This window comes from Pleurodeles waltl, chromosome 3_1, assembly GCF_031143425.1.
Source record: "Pleurodeles waltl isolate 20211129_DDA chromosome 3_1, aPleWal1.hap1.20221129, whole genome shotgun sequence".
Classification (NCBI taxonomy): domain Eukaryota; kingdom Metazoa; phylum Chordata; class Amphibia; order Caudata; family Salamandridae; genus Pleurodeles; species Pleurodeles waltl.
The window spans coordinates 1,894,009,257-1,894,023,688 of NC_090440.1; the positions used below are offsets into that span (position 1 = coordinate 1,894,009,257).

Here is a 14,432-nt window from a genome sequence, read left to right on the forward strand (position 1 = left end):
GTGGTGCCCTGTAAAGGGAGGCTGTTCTCATGTCACCCCATGTTGATTTCCTAGCATGCTATATAAATAAGTGTGTGTCTAACAAGATGGTCGAGGTGAGCCACATCCTTTACTGCTCCTTGGTTTGTCCAGGACAGCGGGGGGAACTACACAGTCATTATTGGAAGCCAGGGGCCACAGCCTACGCAATTTTCTGTAATTTGAAAAATAATGCACAAATACAAAAATAAATGGTAAAATATTGAAACATTTTGTTTAATTCAGAAATATAGAAAACGTCATCACGTTTTCAATTTCCCTCTATTTGTGTATACTTTATTAATTTTGAAGTATTCATTTTAATATTATCTAATTTTGTAACACAGTGGTGGACCCCCTGAGTAAGCCGCAAGGACCCCTAAGAGGAATCTACAAATTTGCCTTCCCAGTGAGACTGCCTGAAAAGGAACTCTTGGAATGTACCCTGCCTGTACGTTAGACAAATCTCACAGCCTACTTTAAGTGGAGATCCCTATTTCTTGCCCAGCAGGGAATAGCCCTGCTCTAGATGTCTGACTTCTACATGGTGATTATACGCACCCCGGCACCACCAAGTGACCTTTTGTAAACTGGGAAGCCTTCCATATGTCGTCCATGCAGGATTCCCCCAGCCTTCATTTAGGGTGACATGTGCCACCAGTCTTGAGAGTGGGTGCCAGAAAAATGTCCATACGCCACATTATGGCTCCCCAATTACCCCGGCAAGCTGTTTGTTGGCCCAGCAATTGGCTGGCTAGGAGAGAGCGGATTCTAAATTTGTGAACATGTACTGTGTGGCCCGCCTGAGCAAAGATTGTAAATGATTTAGGATTCCCAGCATGTCAAACCAAATAAATTGACTCATTCTCTACCCTGGACCACTGGGGACCAGAGTGACTCTTTATTCAGAAGATAAATGTTATGAATAACAAATCTACGGTTACTTAACCTTAAAAGAGAAATAAATGTGTTATGCCGCTGTACAACTTAGTTCCTTTTTTCGTGAAATAACCAACTACGGTGTTTGACTCAGTTGAGAGCCCAAGTAATTAGGGGCCAGGGACATTATCATAGGACAAGTATTGGTTTATTATATTGCAATAAGTATTTGTACACAAAGGAAAACAAAGTTCTGCTGACTCTTGTTCCTTCACAAAATATCAGCCAATCCTGACGTGCAGTCACTATTCCCCTGTGAAGTCTCTATTGGGAATCCCCTTATACAAATGGTGCTTCGCTCACTCCAGTCTACACACTCACTCCAGTCCACCTCACTCTGTCCCAATCCAATCTACCCCACCACTCTCCAGTCGAATTCACCCCACCCCACTCTAATCCACCGCACCCTGATCCAGTCCACCCCACTCCAGTGAATCCAGCCCACCCACCCCTCTCCAGTCCAATCTAATTCACCCATCCAATCCACCCCACTCCAGTCCAATCCACCCCAGCCCCATCACTCGAATCCAAACCACCCACCCCAGTCGGTCTCATGCACCCAATCCACCTCACCCCATGTCAGTGAACCGCACTCCAATCTAATCCACTCCGTCCACCCCACTCTACCCCAATCCAATCTACCCCTCTCTACCACAATCCAATCCACCCCCCTCTACCACAATCCAATCCACCCCCCTCTACCTCAGTCCAGTCCACCCCACCCCACTCTACTCAGTCCAATCCACCCAACTGTACTCCAATCCAACCCACCCCACTACCTCAGTCCACTCTACCTTGTTCCACCCCACTCCACTCTACGACATACCCCACTCCACTCAGCAACTTTCTACTCCCCCTACTCCACTCTTGACACTCCAACAAATCCACTCTGCGACATTCTGCTCCCCAAATCCACTCTGACACTCCATACCATTAACTTTTAGCCATGCTGGACAGCAGCCACACTGGTTTACAGCTTGGCGAAACACATTGCCAATAGCTCTGGTATAGGCGAGACCTATTGGCTTGGCTTTGCCAATGCTTGTTGGATAAAGCTGTCAATTTCTATTCATGTTGAAATGAGTGACAGGTTGGCCACTCAAGACTTGCCACGTTTTGTTGTAAAGTGTAACTAATTTGGGATGAGTTAACAGTTTTACAACAAACGTGAATAAACCAGCGTGTGCACACTCTTTCTCCAGTTCTGGCTCTTTACCGCCCGTTCCCACTCTTTTTCACTGGCATCAGTGCTTTAAATGGGCCGGTACTCTCCGGTACTGAGTACCGGCCCTTTTTTATTTTGAGAGGGAGAGTACCGGTTTATCTCAAGAAAAACGTAATACTTTTAATTGGAGAGTACCGGCACTTCTCAGAAACAAGCAGGTACTCTGGTACAGAGTACCTGCACTTCTATTTTTCCATTTAAAGCACTGACTGGCATGCTCCTTTTTTAAGATGTGAAGTTTTCTATACCATGGAGAAAGGGCTGTGGGAAAACAGAACGGCTGCCTCACGGACAGAGGACTTAGAATAGGCTTCGTGTTCTTTGGAAATATAGATTAGGAAAAAACGTGCAGAACGGTACAAATGCCACATAACTACCCTTTTTCTCCCGGTTTTCCACCTGCACTTGTCTCAAGGGGCAGATAGAAGTGACATCACTGAACACCCTCCTGTCAGTGCCTCCCCTTTTGCGAGACAAAATCCAATGGAATTCTTCCGAAAAGCTTAGCGCCACTATTTCTCTCAGAATTTAAAAAACAGCCACAGTGAATCGAAACAAGTGCATGCTTGAGAGAGAGCTCAATAGAGAACGGAACATACCGAAAATATTCCCCCCCTCCCCGCCAAACCCGGTGGCAAATGGACCCTTCTAGGTAGAGCTGCGTTCAGGACATGGAGAACGCGAAAGAGCTGATCCGGACCCGAGATCACCTTCACAGTAGGTAGTAACACGCGGCTAAGGCCTGCCCTGCAGCCCCAGCCACTGCTGCGTCATCACCTCGCCAGGTCTTGCTTTCGACATGTCTGCATCTAATGACAACCTCCGAGGCTTTTTAAGACAAGTTTTGCTTTTTCATAGACCTAGAATGAATATTCGGCTAGCAGTTTTTTAATGGCTTACCAAATTTAGAAATAGTTAGTTGGGAAGTCTTCCAAGGAAACGGTTTTGAGCACTAGAGTGCAGGTTCCCCCCTGGGATTTCTGCGTAATAGATCTACCTCACTTCCCCTGACATAACTGAACTACCTCGCATCTCCTCGCATCACTGAACCACCTAACTTCCGCTGGCACGAAGTACGAATAGTTCGGCCCAGCGTATTATTAGAAAGTCTGATCTATAACCGCAGTGCTATTTTGCTGAGCCGCTCGAGTACTAATGCAGCGTCCGGTCTCTCTTGCCAACAAGATGTCAGATACTTTCCCGCCAGTTCCACTTCCCTGTTTCGCATGTTGGAGACCGTGGCTCGCGCCTCACAGCGCAGCGAACGTAGGCCCTAAGGAAGACACGTCAGGCTACACCCAGGGGGACAAGTTTCTACTTATAGAATGTGTTACAAAGTCAGCGCATGTGGAATTTTCTTGGAGATGTTTCAGTTCCAAAACAAACATGGAAATACATTTTAAAATTATTCTTAATGATGCCATATTATCGCAGAAAAACCTTTCGGAAAAAGCCCGTCCAGCTGCACAGCTGTGAGGATGACACAACATTGTGCACATGTTCTAAATAGCTACAAAAATCAACTTCCTTCCTTTTCATGAAAGCTGGGGTTGGGACCAGCCCCTTGTCTGCCTCTTCCGAATGTCTTCAACACGAGGTCTTTACAGTGGCGTCAGCGTGTACTGTTCATACTGTGAGGCATCCTTTTTTCTAGGTGATTAACTCCTCTCAGGCTACCAACCTGAAAGAGTGAACCTTTTTTTGGAAAATGTATTTTTAACGGAACAGCACGGTGGGACTGGGACACAAAATGGGCCCTTGCTCACACCTAAAAGTGTGGCCCACGTTAGTGTATTAGCTTGCAAAAAATGGCTCATGTTTGCAGGTTGAGGCAGTTTTTAGCTTGTAGCGATATGCTGAATACGTGTTCTGCAAGGTATAGATGACAGCGTGGATTTGCGCTTGCTGATGGCAAGGCTTGTTTTGATATCGGAAAATTAACAGTAAAAGCTGGCTCAGCAGAACATAGCACAGGCCCACAAACAGCCCAAAAAGTAGGCCCACACAATGACCCGCCAGAACAGCCCTTTGGGCACTGTCTGATTGCCCTATAGACCTGTCCGACTCTGGACACCAGTGTGAAAAGCTGGGATGACTGTAGATATGGTTAGATACGGTTATTTTTGTATTGAGGCTTTGTTGCAGTATTGTTCTCAGTTAACCTAAATGCGAAGCCTTTATTATTTAAAACAAATCTGTACACAAGCCAGGATTTTAAGTCTGGTGGGTGTGTGTGTCAGACCAGTTAGTAATTAAAACTGACATTGAAACGGGTCCCTTGGGGCCCTATGTTCATGTCCTTTACTTTACTGACAACCAACATAGATCAATTAATGCAAATAACGTTATGATAACCCATGTCAGTGAAATAGGGCTAGATGTGCAAAGCAATTTTGCATTTCTTAACGGTCCGAAACGCCAGTAGACTTTGCAATTTGCGATCTTCTAAATAAGTAATCACTATTTGTGATTTCCTATTTGCGATTCCTATTCAGATGTACAAAGCATTTCCTAAATTAAGGAAGTGCAAAATTGCATCTACACACAAAATTGCATCTACACACTTCTAGCCCACAGTTTTGGTTCATATTTCACATCTTTGACTTAATCTTGCAACAAAATACCGGTCGGGTGGCACACTATAGTGATCACAAAAATTTAGTTTATGTGTTTAAGCCACACTCCTGGTTACACAGGCCACGCCCTTGTGTAGACGTTCTTCTTGTTGCATTAGACTTAAAGCCCTGACAAACTCATCCTTTCACCAGCAGCGTTTAAAGACGTGGCTTTGTGTTGGACTTTTCACGTACTCCATAAGTTGAATTTACATCCCTCTTTTTAACATCAAATGTAACGTGAGTGTTCATGTTCGATTCTTGGCTTCAGTGCTCGTGCTTTGTCACACGGGTATTGAAAGCATTTGAGGTTGAGTCAGCCGTGCATGTGAACCTAGATGTTGGCAAAGAGCACTGAACCCTTCATGATCTTTTATATTTTCTGAAGAATAGATGATCTCAGATACATTGCATATGGAATTTCTCCACATGCATTCATACTGCAAGATGAGCTCATTTTTAGGTTTTGAATATGAACAGCTGTTAGCTGTCTGTTTTCGACGTACTATTGTGAACGATGCCAATACTTATAGTGGGTTTAAAGTTCACCAATTGGTAAGCTTTATCATCATTCTCATTTGCTTTCTTCTTATTCGTCAGCTTCCAAGGTCTTTCATTCATCTACTACTGTTTGTCCTTCCCCAGAACAAGGATTCATTACTTGCATCCTCCCATTTAAGATGCTACTGATTTTTCTCTTTCGGTAAGAACTCTGAGAGTGCATGTGTTTTTCAGCTGTCTCCATCGTGTACTTAGTGTTCCTTTTTCTTGCCTGTGTGGTTCTCCTTTCACCCTCCCTCACTTGCCATTCTTCCTGCTTCACCACCCACCCACCTTCTTTTGCCATTCGTGCTTTTCCGTCTCCCCCCGCCGCTATTCTGCCCTTTAAAACATTAAAATGGACCTGTGTTCTTTTATATTTTTTTACATTTACCAGTCCAGAATGAGCATCTGCCATCTTGTAACACTAAATTAAAACTTAAATAAAATAGCTACCTTATCATGACTCATTATGTTTTGGCCCCTATGGCTTCATGATGCATTTGTGCAGAAGCATGTTGACACGTGCACACATACTCATCAGTGTTTTTTTGTTGTTGTTGTTTTTTTTGGCTGATGCATTCGGCAAATGAGCATTCTGCATCAGCAAAAAAGCAATGGCATACCAAAACTCTTCGGTACCGCCACTGAAAGGTGAGATTGATTGGTTTTGGTAATTCTGGTTTTGTAAAAGAAAATGTTTCACTGAGTGGTGAGGCAATTTTTTTTTCTTATGTGTTTTAAATTCTAAAACAAATTATTGGCATAGCTTTGAGATCAGCACATTAGAGAACAGGACCAATGTGTTGTTTAGAACTTTTTGCTCAACGCTGAGTCTGTTTTCATAAACATTGGTAAAATCTGGTTAAAAAGGTTGGACATAACAGCATATTTTGCAAATGGAGCAATAGAATTCAGAATTGTTAACAAGTTGGAATTGTTGTGAATTTTGGAATTGGGAGGATTTTTTAAATATGAATTTGTATGCAATAAACATTGTTGGCTAGTTTTAAAATAAGTGACAATGTTATGGAAAACAAATTTATTTTAGAACTTTCAAAAATATTGAATGTATTGTAAAGACGTTTACAATTCTACGCTGATGGTCTAGTGTTTTTGGAGCGTTTTTGAAACTAATTTAAAAACCTTTTCTTTAAAAAAAAAAAATACTTAATGTTTTCATATCTAAATAAATGTTAAAAGATTTTAGCAATGATACTTTTAATTCAATACAGCCAAAATGTATCAAATATAAACGGTTAGAAGTTCACAAGACTTGCAGTGATCTGAGTTTAACCATTAAAAATTGCCCAGCGCCTTCCAGAAGGATGAGTCTTGTAGTGACCCGCTTCTTTTTGTGTATGTGTAGTGAGCAATAGGAAATGCTGCACCGAGATGTTTAGGTTTCTTTTAACAGCAGACAATCCCACAGGTGAAGAGCTACTTAATGAGGCTCTTAGAGTCCTGGAGGCACTCGACACTTAATCAAAATATACTTTCTAATAGCATAATTGACTTTATTCATAATGGAAACACCAGCTTTTCAATTCGAAGTACAAAATATTGCATGAAACAACCACATTTGCTAACTCATACAGATGTCTTCGTTATTAGCCTTGTCTTTCTTGCAGTTTTGTTTCATGTACTTGCATTATGCAACTCCTGCTCCACCTGCAGCACCCACATAAGCTACTGTTAATGGCAGACTGCTAGAAAAAGCAAGGGTGCCACAGCTCCTGGCAGTATTGGGTATTCAATGAGCTTGGGCAGACCGCCAACATGTGCCCCTGATGCTTTTTTTTTTTTTTTTAGTTTTCAGGGTTTACATCCTTATCAGCCACATTCATACTAAACAAAGACCAGTATAGCCTACAGGTTTTTGGGGGGATCTCTTTACTCCTAAACCATTTGTTCATTTGTGTTTGATATGGCCATCTCCCTCATCCTGTTTGAGGCAGTGAAGAAGCTTGGTCTGGACGCTGGCACTGGCCACTGAAAATAACATTTGACTACCGGTAGAGTTAATATAGGGAGAGCGTGGATTGCATCACACAGAGATTACTTTGTGAATTACAAAGCATCGACAACTGTTGTCCTTTGCAGTTACACCCATTACTGAATCCAGTGGCATTCGGGAAGTATGACTTGGGAGTTCAGACCACCTCAACCCGAGCCAAGTTTTGCAGCCTCATCTTTTGACCATCCGCTGCTTCCTGTGAATTTGCCAACAATTCACAATGCACACATTTCCGGCTAAAATTCTCTTCTACAAACTGCAGGAAGTGACTGCATCGGTGACCTGCTCCCTGATCACAAACTTATTGTAATAACATTTGAATCTGTCCCTGTTTGCAGTTAAATAACAGGGACCGTGGATGTGGAGGAGGTGACACCATCTACTACGCAGGGACTGGCTGTCTTGGCCGCCGCAGGCCATGTATCTGGAAAGTGAGGTCACTTGCTTTCCTAGAGCTCAGAATAGTGGTGTGATTTCATTAGACTCCACGGAGAACGGGATGTGATGTGTGTTCCTTTGCTTGGCTTTGGGCAGTATTGCAAATGCTGCCTTCTGCTTTTCAGGAAGCAGGCAGGTGTACAACACAATGGATTGCACAAGTGGCCAACTGCATGCTCCGATTAACGCTCTGAAGGCAGAAAAGACAGCAGAGTTCCTTGTGACTCCTTGTAATTCATCTGTTCCCATGTAGTACAATCCAGACCTTTTGATAATGTTGAGTCCATACCTATTTAACTAACATGAAATGCTCCCTGGTTACTATGTGTCTGGTATTTAGTTTGGGACATTTTCCTCTAACCGGCAGTCCAGAGGCATTGGCTAAATGATGTACTGTTAGGAAATGTTTTGAAAATTAACTGCAACATCATGTTTTTTTTGGTTGAAATCCTATCTCTTGACTGTTGCCTTTGACTGACCACGAGTTGCTGTGAAAACAGCATTCCTCATACACCCCCCAATCTTGGGAGACTTTATCATAGCTTCAAGTAAGCTCTGTAGGAGACCTCGTGTTGTGCCTTCACTAATGCTAAACCTGCAATGCCTGGGCCTACTGTATGCATCCAGAGCCTTTAATTTTGCAGGGGGGTGATGGGGAGTTGTAAGGAGAGCATTCTACTATTTTTTGAAGATCATACACATTAGGATTCCCAGTAGTGAAAGTATAGAGGACAGGTACAAAGGGATTTACTGTACCTTGGGAGGGATCCTCTGCTGAGATCCCAGCTGGTAGTAATGTGGACGTGGGTTTAGTTGGGGCACATGCTGATATACCAAAATGTACAACTTTCACTGTGGATTTAAAAATTCTAAATACGACCCTTGGGACATTGATTTTTGTGTAAAGTTGTCTTCCCTTTGCCAACTATACCATTGCATGCTGGATGAAGTACTTCGGTAGCTCAATAACTCTTCAAGAATTGACCTGCATGCTCAGGCATTGACTCACTATTACAGGTCACAAGTGTTTTGGTCAGTGTAGTCTCATAGAATATTATGTGTTTTGGGTTTAAAGTAGAGATCACTCTAGGAGGAAATGCGTGAATGCACCGTAGTAAGATCATGGTGTCACCGGTGAGAAATGTCCAGTAATCCTGGTCATGTTTAGCTTCAGAAGAGTTTGGTGGTCATTCGTTAAGGAAATGACTGGGCCCACTAAGACAACGTACAATTCCATACTGAGTGGTTCTGTACTGTAGTGGGAATTAAAGCACCAAATCCTAAAGGTCATCAGGCCTGTGATCACTTATGTCATGGACGGACCAATCTTAGAAGGAGCCCTGACATAGGGTCACCGTTGTCACATGGGATATCATTCACTATTGTAACCTCATGATGGTGTTGACGAACAGCTGTTATTTGTGTTTATGCCGGTATACCTTCTAAAGTGACATTGTTTGCAGACTGTCAGTAGGTAGTCTTTGCATGCAGCATGGAGTCTGGTGTTTCACTTGAAAGAGATTATACTAGTTGCACTCAGCTGGGTAAAGGCCATTGCCTGCGTCTTTGTAAGTCTACGAAGAGAAATCTATCGGGTTTAGCATATTCTTTTGTTACCCATTGGTGACAACTTATATGGTGCAGGTTGAGTCATTGCTACGAACATTTATTATAAGAATGACGACCTGATTCGGCCTGAGAAATGCTTTAGTTTGCAGAGTTTTAATGCTAAGGGGTGCAAGTATCCGGTGTCTGGCAAAAGTGGTTTAAAGAGTTTTTGTTTATCAGGACTATGTTGGAATCGAGACATTGCTATTGTCTTTTTTGGAACTGTTTTTTCTGGGTGTAAGTATATTTTGAAAAATAATGGTGACATTTGAATCCATTATTTGAGTCTTACAAGGTATTGTGATGGGAGTGGACAACCCTAAAGTGTCCTTTGATACACATATTGGACAATTGTTGGAGCGCTGTGTAGGGCGCATGGTATGAGTTTAGTGTATTCTTGGGCTAGTTTCCCTTCTGCTTTCTCTGTTCTCAGATGTGGAATTTGATGCTCTTACCTAAGGAGTCTGTCCTTGACTTCTGAGGGTTCCAAATAATTTAGAAGTTCGTCAGAAATCTAGAATGAGTTGTTCATTGCAATGCAATTTTAGATGAGCTATTGAATAGTCTGCAACATGACCTCTGACAATTGGTATAATTCATGGCGGTCTTGTGCGCATATTACAAGAGGATATAGGACAAGCCGAATTTGTCTCAAAGTAACTTTTCACATTGCATTTCCTTGCGAATTCTGTATCTCTGAGTGTTATGCAATGGATTGGCAAAAATTATTATGAACATCTTTTGTTATTGGCTAGCAAATTAGTAGTGAAAGTAGAGTGTATAAATTCTGTCCGCTTCATATTATAGCTGTCACCCTTAGGAAATTAGGGTATTTTCAGCCAACAGCACTAAACATGCCAGCACTTGCATGCCCGTCTTAATAATAGAAAATGTGAAACTTTAATTACAACTACATGGTGCTGTTTGCTGAAAAAACATTGTTGCTTCAAGTAACCTTCGTGATGTGGTGTAGGTTTGCTTATTGTACTATATTGTGTGCAAACCGCATTAAGTCAGAAATTCCGTTTCTTGCATGGCCCTGCCGAAGGAGGCGTGACCGTGCAAGCTTTAGATACAGGGCAGATTGGTTCTGGTGTCATTAACGTGCATATAAACTAAAGTGTTGTCACTTCTTTACTGGCAACACTTTGCTACTATTAGTGTTATCCTGTCTGAGTTTGGGAACAAGTAGCCAATGAATCTCTGAATTTGATTAGATTACTGTGATATAATGAGCATAGGACTAAAAGAGGGGGCAGGGGTGTGGAATTTAACAAAATATCTACTTTTCCATGGGACAGGCTAGATCATAAATCTACTTGTCCTGAAAAAAAAACCAAATCCACTTGTCCCTTTGGTGGCACTTATTGCTGCGATGAATTATGGCAGCAATTTCATTACATAAGAGCTTGGATAATGGCCTCTCTGATTATGCCAGGGCTCCTACAATAGTACAGTTTGAATACTAGCAATTTCCATTTACCACCTTTCCACAGATCACATACTGGTGCTGGAAGCAGCGGTGAGCAATAGTGCCAGTGATGAAACGGTCATTTCAATCTGTACAAACCTACTAACTTGCATGTTTTAGGAATTTTTACCAGCTCTTCTTTGATCTTTTTCCATACTGAGAAAGGTTGGAAATTTAATCCTGACAAGGGCAGAAGTAAAACTTCTCCCAGGGGTGGGAAAAAGTGGTTAGAGGTAAGTGAACTTGTAAATACTATGCATGTATATTTGCTCATGCTAAAATGCAGTTCACAAATATTTTCCTGGCCTATTTCTGTAAATTCTTGTGAATTCATGAAAGCCATAAATCAGCGCTAATGTAAGGATATATACCATATGAGCACTTTTGCAACTTTCTTTAAGAATTGGCCCCCTAAATGGGTCTGACGATATCTAACACAATTTGTTTTTATTAAAATTCTATCCCTCTATTTCTTGCTCTACTCTGAGTGACAACTTTCTGCGCTTTCACAAGAGCATATCTGCACACAAAGTAGTTTTGTTTAGTGCCATGGGCTTCTAAGCAATGTGTGCTTTTTAAAACCAAAAAATAATGTTTCCTTTGGGCCTGGTAGCTCCCAAGACATGCATATGACAAAACCAAAATGCTGTCTCTGTTCCCCTCCCCTACCAATGCACAGTGTCCCAGAGTAGACTTAACCAATGGTTCGCTGACGGTATGGTTGGCCTGGGTGATTATGTGGGTATGGGAGCCATGAGCCTCCCTACACCTCCCTAATGGACTAACGATGTTTAAAAATAAAAATGAAAACTACTGATGTATAGAGGCCAATCAGTAGGCTTGCAAGCTAAACAGAACTAGCCTTGGCAGAGTTAACAGGCCTGGGTTTAATGTGGCAGCCAGCGGAAGTGGATAGAGAGGGGTGTAGCAGTAAAGATGTTCCTCATGCAGTTCAGTGCAAGCACTCAAGTGCAGGCGGAGTGGTACACTCAAACAGCCAATAAAACTGAGAGATTAATGACCACTGGACTGAACACAGCTTTTATTGACAACGTATCAGGCCAAAAACTGAAAGAGGGTATTTAAAGAAAGCCATCGGCAGTAAGGGGCAACAGACCTAGCGCTATACCATGTGTGCATTGTTATTGTCCTTTTGACAAAAGACGCTACCAAAACCTAGACCTAAAAATAAGAGGCCCATTGCCCCGGCACCTGCCGTGCCCCATGCTTCACAAGAATGCATTCTGTCTGCTCTCGCCACAGCGGCCGTGCTCTGCTTCTCTCCACTATATGCCTCTGTTTCCTGTGGTTTCTTCCAGACTGTAGGATGCAACGGCAAGGCTAGTGTAGCAGGTTGCCAGTTGTCCTGGTGCTCCTGCCTCTCTGCAAGGTGCCAAACGACGCACAGCCTGCCCCCCGCCCACTTCTCCCTCTCTCTCTGGAGGGCGCGATAGACTTGCAGGGAGTCACTACGGTTTCCGAAGAGCAGGCACTTGGGCTGTGCGCTCCTCCTGTCACCACCTCATATGGTTAGCGTGGCCGCCGCTGTCAGCACAGAAACGGAGAGCACCGAGCGCGGCCAGTCGGGCATGATGTGCTCTGCGAAGTCTTTCGCGTGTTTACTGTTCATTGTAAAAGACCCAGCAGCGTCCTCTGTGATTGGCGGGGGCCTGTACAGCGCAACAACTCTCCACATCACTGTCCGAAAACATCTGTGCTTAGGTAAGATTTCTCAAAGGGACAGGAAGGCCTGGACATCAAACGACATGTAAAGTTCTTTCCTTATCAGGAGACCTGGAGAAAGCATGTCCCTCCTGACCCGTGTTAGTGCAGAATGTCTGCCCTCACTTCACTAGCCGCTACTCTGCCGCATGGATAGAAGGGAAGTCGGCAGCAGCGCTGCAGCATTCGGCCTGCAAGAAACCAAGATGGCGGCGTGAGGCCGGCCGACATGTGACGCTGAGATTGAAACTCGTTTCATGCACTGGTTAAAATAGAGATTACAAGGGTACTGAACAGGTTTGTCCGGCTTGGGGAGTGGGTGTGGGTCGTTAGTTGCTTATTTGTTCGGACATGAGGCAACACTTGCTGTGATGCTGTAGAAAAGCTTGGTGATTGTGCCTGATGAAAGCTAGCCAAATGGTTCCTATGTGGCATCTGCGTAATTAGGTCCTGAGGAGGCTCATATGGGCAGTCTCGTGAGCCCCTCAGAGTTGGAAAGGTAGGTAAGGAATGTGCCATTAAATGAATGTATTAGATGGTGGATTTTCAGGATGAGTCCCATATATTTGGGTATCTTCTCGTTCTGCGAGTCTGCTCATTGCCATGAAGAAGTATTTACACGGAGGTAGCTGGTGGAGCCATCTGCGGCTGGGTTCCATTTTAAATGGTTACCTTGGAAGTGTGATAGTTATGTTCTTATGAGTTATGTTGCAACATTTTTGTGTGTTAGTGCTGTGCATTGCGTGTATATTGAAATGAATATCTGGTAAGAATCTGGGCCGCTGTGGAAGAAATGAACACACACAAGATGTGGAATTAACTGTCCTTCACTTTACTTGCAGCAGATCTTCAGTTCCTGTAAGATATTTTATTTCAAGTGCTGAGTTTCATTTCCAGTCCTGCTGCTTCTGTCGCGTTATATTTTGATCTCTGTCTGCTGCGGGGCTATCAGCCAGGCCCGGCATTAACCACTGCACACAGCGTGGATGTTAGATATATCTGCGGATTGGTACAATTGCAGCCACCTCATGCCAGTTAATCACACAGCTTTAACCAGTGGCACCCTTATTAATACAGGATATGGGGTGCGAGTTGTTTTTCAATGCTTGGGTTTGCTAAGTATCTTCATTGATGAATTTCACCAATTAAAGGTGCCCATCCCTCACCAGTGTGAGCCAATCCACGCACGCTCATAAGGTAGTTGAACTGGCCTTCCATGCTCGGGTTCCTCCTGTGATGGTGAAGAGTGGGGTCTTAAGGTTTTTAGTAATTAGGACTATGCAAGCCCTTGATAGCACAAATTGTCGTGATTGGCTAAACTGTTTTGGCTATATTTCCAAAACATGAAGTTGTCAGGTAATCAGAAATATAGAGGTGTAGAAAGAGAATATATAATGGGTAGCCATATAATATGGTACATTATTGCATCAAGGAGACCGTATCACATCATAAACGACGAAGCTGAAGTCTGAGGGGTTTGTAAATGTCACCCACCCCTGAGATATCATAGACGAACATCTGTTATGTTTGTCTGTTATGTTTTGTTTATATTACATGTTTATTTTGAGGTAGTTAGCTAGAAAAGCTGTTTTCATCAAATGGAGTTAACAATAGGCACTGATTGAAATTAGAATGTTTAGGGTTTGTTTACCTTTCTTGAACATATTGTTGATAAAACAATGTACAATTGAGAGGTCCAGTGAATTTATGCTATTCTGTGGCTGCAGCTGTTGCTGCATAAATATTGACTTATTACATTTGCCACATAATTTGCATGTCACCAAAAAAAGTATTTCTAATAAAAATAGTACTGTCAGAGGATGTAACATAATTTGCAGA

General features: G+C 42.9%; 1 protein-coding gene across 6 annotated transcripts in view; it reads left to right on the forward strand.

Annotated features, from left to right (window-relative positions):
• The window catches only part of RAPH1 (Ras association (RalGDS/AF-6) and pleckstrin homology domains 1), a 299,377-nt gene that overhangs the window by 66,971 nt on the left and 217,974 nt on the right, over positions 1–14,432 (forward strand). The window contains exon 1 of one of the 6 annotated variants that reach the window (XM_069225992.1): positions 12,388–12,593. The exons of the other annotated variants lie outside the window; for them this stretch is intronic. The gene's annotated coding sequence lies outside the window, so the exon portion shown is untranslated. Of the gene's footprint in view, positions 1–12,387; positions 12,594–14,432 lie in introns of those variants that run through there. 6 annotated transcript variants of the gene reach the window in all.